Raw genomic sequence first — 4,789 nt, 5'->3', positions numbered from 1 at the left:
ATAATCTCATCTCTTTTAACATTGGGACCCAGGATCAATTGTGATTATAACACCTTACATGTAGAAGGTGCTTATTAAAAATTTTTGAATGAAAGAAAGCACAAATGAAGTCACCTCGGGGAAACCCTCAGCTCTCTGAGCCTTGCTTTCCTCTGAGCCTTGCTTTCCATAAATAAGGAAGGATCTCCCCAGCCAATTGTACTATTATGGTGAGGACTTGTGGAATCTGAAAGCTCCTTAGATGCAAAACATGAACACACTGTGGGGGACTGAGTGACACAATTTCTAGGCAAAACATTTTAGGAGGTGAAAAATGCATTTGAAGATACAAACAAATTGATGTACATGTCAGGCATTGAGGTAATTTGGAGTCAACGCATCCAGGAGGAAAAAGAAGACACAGATCGTGATGTGAGGGCAGAAGAAATCCCAAGCTCCAATGTATCTTTGGAACTCTTGGAGCCCTTTCAGTGAGCATCCGGTTACACTGGAGATATATTTAAATTTTGCCATCCACTAAGTGGTGTTTCACGTTGGCCATGGAGATGAATTCTAACTTACTGTAAATAGAATGAAAAGAGCCCTGTTGCTAAATTATTTATTGCACATTACATCTGGCCCCAAGCAGTGATGTTTTTAGGTTTCACAAAAGTAGCTGGGTATAGTCTATTGTCATTACATAAAGGAAACCCTGACAATTTACATTATAAAATATAAATTATCCGTTCATCAACCATCAAATAATACAAAAGCTCCCTCAACTGTGGCAGTGTAGGAGACTAGAAATAATTGTGTGTATCTTCTCCCAAACACCACGTCCAGATTTGCGATAAAGATCCACCAGTCAATTCTTTCTCGATTCTGAAGAATATGTGAAAGGCAGACTGTCCTCTCCTCTGATGAATCCCATATAGCTTCCTAATGGCTATGGAGAGTTAGGCTCCAGAAAAATCTTAATGGGGATTGAAATGCAGAATAAACCCTTAGAAAGGTTCATGTTATAAAAGACAGATTGAAAAAGGCTTTCACATCCTTTCCTCTAATTGCAAGAGGTTTGGGGTTAAAGGAGACTCTACATGGAGAAACATCCCATATAACTTAAAAAAAAAAAAAAAAATATATATATATATATATATATATATATATATATAATGATATGTTTCCTTGCTGAGAAGTTATCTCTCATCTCCAAGGGTTTTTTTTTTTAAGATTTTATTTATTTATTTGACAGAGAGAAAGAGAGAAAGCATGGGTAGGGTAGACAGAGGGGGATCATGACCTGAGCTAAATGCAGACACTTAACCCACTGAGTCACCCAGACACCCCTCATCTCCAAATTTTTACTTTTTTTCTTCATTTCTACTTCCTTTGGTCTTTTTTCTATTATCATTTAACTGAAGGGTTTATTCATTTGGTCATTCATTTAGCAAATCAATAATCCCTTCTATAAGCTAAATTTACTGCACCCACAGAAAACCCCACCTCCCTTCTATGAGTGACTCCAGTGACCTAACCAAGTACAAAGGTGAGTGGGAGACTGTAGCAATGCCTGCTGTTCTTACTGAGCACTGCCAGTGTCAGCCGCAGGTACCTAAAAGGGCAATGAAGATTTTGATAGGCAGAGACATGGAAGGCTAAGCCAATAGCATGAGCAAGAGCTCCAAGAGGGAAAATAATAAAAATAATATTTTCAACCTCTAATGATTTGAGATGAAGTGTGATCAACCCAGACATACCTTATAAAGGTTGTCTAGTGCCTCAAGGACAGTAGGTTTAAGAGAGAAATGGACAAATCATAGAATGGGCAGACATGTGGGTGAACAGATTGGCATCTACAGCCCAGGAGCTCAGATATTATTCTGTATCTATAGAGATATGCAGGTTGACCTTGGTCTCTAGTCTTCTCAGCTTCCTGTTCTCCTTCCCCTGGTCAATGAAGTGACCACAACAGGTGCTGCAGAAAGGAAGGTACCCTGAGCAGAGGGTCGAGGGGCTGGATCCCTCTCCTGAGAGCCCTGTCCCTGTACAGATGTTCTTTGGAAAGCTTTTCCCTTTGCTCTCCCTCATTGAAGGCCTTAGTGTCTGTTATTAATCGGCTGCCTCTATCCTGACAATGTGAACAGATGTATAAGGAGAAATACAGATGTGCTCCCCTTGCAGAGAGGATGGCTTCTCAAAAAACGTGCATGAGCTAACACACGTGAATTCAAAGCATGAAGGCACGTTGGTGCTCATCCAGACCATCCCTTCCATGGAAGTGATGTGGGCACATAAGCCACTGGTGTGGCAAGAGCAGCACCAGAAACCCAGTGCTCACCAACTGCATGCATGCAACGGGCATTGCACCTAACCGCAAGAGCATCACCAAGTATGTGAGAAGATGCCACGTGCTATGGGGAAAAGGGAAATCTAATAGATGAAGGAGGATCAGAAATGCCAGGATGTTGGGCAAGTTGTGGGGAAGGAGGTGTGATTTTAAATAGAAGATTTGGAGGGGGCCTCAGTGACAAGGTGACATTTGGACAAAGGCTTAGGGGAGCTGCGAGGTTCATGAGTGGGCATCGGGGGAAGAGGCTACTGGTGCGGCCACGGTGAGGGCTCAGGATCTAGCCTGACCAGTGAACAAAGAGGCCAGAGTGGTTGGAGCACAAGGTGTGGGGGGACAGAGGAAGAGGAAACACATGAGGGCAGTAATGAGAACCAGATGACACAGAGTTCTGAAGGCCTCTGGAAAGACACCAGCTTTCACCCTAACTATAATGGGCGCCACTATGCGACTGCCACCTGGCACAAGATGGAAATCCAACTTACATTTTGCAAAGATGACTTCGGCTGTCATGCTGAGCACAGACCGTGGGTGGTAGGAGTGCAGGTGGGGAGGCCCTGGGCAGGTGATTGTGGGGATCCAAGCAAGAATGATGTATTAACAATGATTAATAATCAAAACACAACTTCTAGGCACATGCCATCAGGCATTCATATAGAAACCATGCAGAGTAAATATTAAGAACCCCCATTCTGTCTTTTAGATGAGAAAATTGAATTCAGAGATGTCAAGGCCTTCCTCAGTGGCACATATTTAGTCAAAGGCAGTGCCAGATTTCAAATGCTGACTCTAAAATGTTGGGCACCTACTGTATGCAGCTCATTGTGAGGCCTGGAGGGATCCCTGCTCTTGAGAACCACAGGCAGGCAGCTGAAGACAGGGAAGGGGCCACGTGCACCACCAACAGATGACAAGAAGAGGCAGCAGGGTGTCCTTCTGTGCCTAAAGCAGATTCCGCACCCACAAAATTTTCCTGAGATGCCCCCGACAAATACACTTCTGGGCGACAGACCCATTAGGTCCTGGGCACAATTTCAAAAGACGTGGAGTCAAACATGGAGAGTCAGAAGAAACTTAAAAAAAAAAAAAATTAATTAAAATAAAAATAGGAAAATACATCAGATTCCAGAATGGAAAAGATCAGAAGGAAGGAGATGTCTCTTCCAACTCAGGCTCTTTTTCTCTATTTCTGTTCTGAAACATTCTCTCTCTTCCTCTTTCATTTTTCACCAAGCTTTACCCAAGGGGGCTCATATAGCCTCACCCCTTGTCCCTTGGCCAGGCAAATAATGCTAATGGAGGGATGCCTGGATGGTTCAGTCTGTTGAGCGCCTGCCTTGGGCTCAGGTCATGGTCCCGGGGTCCTGGAATCGAGCCCCACATTGCATCAGGCTCCCTGCTCATGAGGAGCCTGCTTCTTCTCCCTCTCCCTCTGTACCTCATCTCCACCACCCCTACCCCAGGCTCCTGCTTGCTCTCTCTCTCTTTCTCTCTCTGTGAAATAAATAAATAAAATATTTTTTTAAAAATACCTATTAATGTCAGTGGAAAGCTGCCAGGCCTGTCTGCCCATCCATCTACTCCTGGCCTTTCTTCTACCACCACCTGTGTGGTACCAGGCCGACACTGCCTCTCCACACTCCCATCCCCACTGTTTTGGGCTCCAGCTGGCCAAGAAGGATCTTGAAGAAGAGATGACAATGCTGGAGGAAGGGAAACTAAGTGGTTTTCCCACTCTCTCTACTCTCCAGCCTCAGAGCCACTTGCCAGCCTCGCTGGTGACCAGCCCCTGACCTTGGGTAGCACAGCTCCATCCCTCTGCTGTCCAGCTTGGGATGGCTCCCCTCCTTTTGCTAATCTCTTGGTCGCTTTGTTGTACTTGTAATTTATTCTTGTTGGTTTTGCCTATCTTTCGTCACCAGTGTGGCTAATTCCCTGGATTAAATCCCTCCTGCTTTGAATGCTTGAAGTGGCTTCTGTTTTTCTTGAGTGACACACAAGCATACTTTCAAACCATAAAAAGCCATGCCCTAAAAAATGTGCTGCCTCAAAAACAATATAAGACAAGCACTCACTTCGGAAGCATCTCTACTAAAATTGGAACAATACAGGGAAGATTAGCGTGACCCCCACTCCCCCGCCCCTGCTCAAGGACAGCACTCAAATTTGTGAAGCATCCTGTATTTTTTTAAAAAATGAAAAAAAAAAAACCAAGATTTAAATTTTGAAGTCCCTGCCTTAAAGATGCGTTCCATTATAGATTTATAATTTAACAATAAAAAAATGCATTTTGATCGAAATAGAAGTGTTTACGGTCAGAAAGGTAATTTTGAAAGAATAATCATCAGTTTCTTTAAAAGTTTTTATTATGAAGTAAGACACATTACAATCCACAAAATTTCTAAAAGGTTCATCAATATTTAATTTTCTTCTAAAAGCCACATTAGGATTAACATTACAAAG

At 43.1% G+C, this 4,789-nt stretch overlaps 1 pseudogene; it reads left to right on the top strand.

Moving 5' to 3' along the window:
• Positions 1-4,393: 4,393 nt before the first annotated feature.
• LOC140601978 (U6 spliceosomal RNA) lies at positions 4,394-4,514 on the top strand (annotated as a pseudogene).
• The last annotated feature ends 275 nt before the right edge of the window (positions 4,515-4,789 follow it).

This window comes from Canis lupus, chromosome 12 (genome assembly GCF_048164855.1).
Source record: "Canis lupus baileyi chromosome 12, mCanLup2.hap1, whole genome shotgun sequence".
NCBI lineage: Eukaryota > Metazoa > Chordata > Mammalia > Carnivora > Canidae > Canis > Canis lupus.
This window is presented reverse-complemented; position numbering and strand designations above follow the sequence as displayed.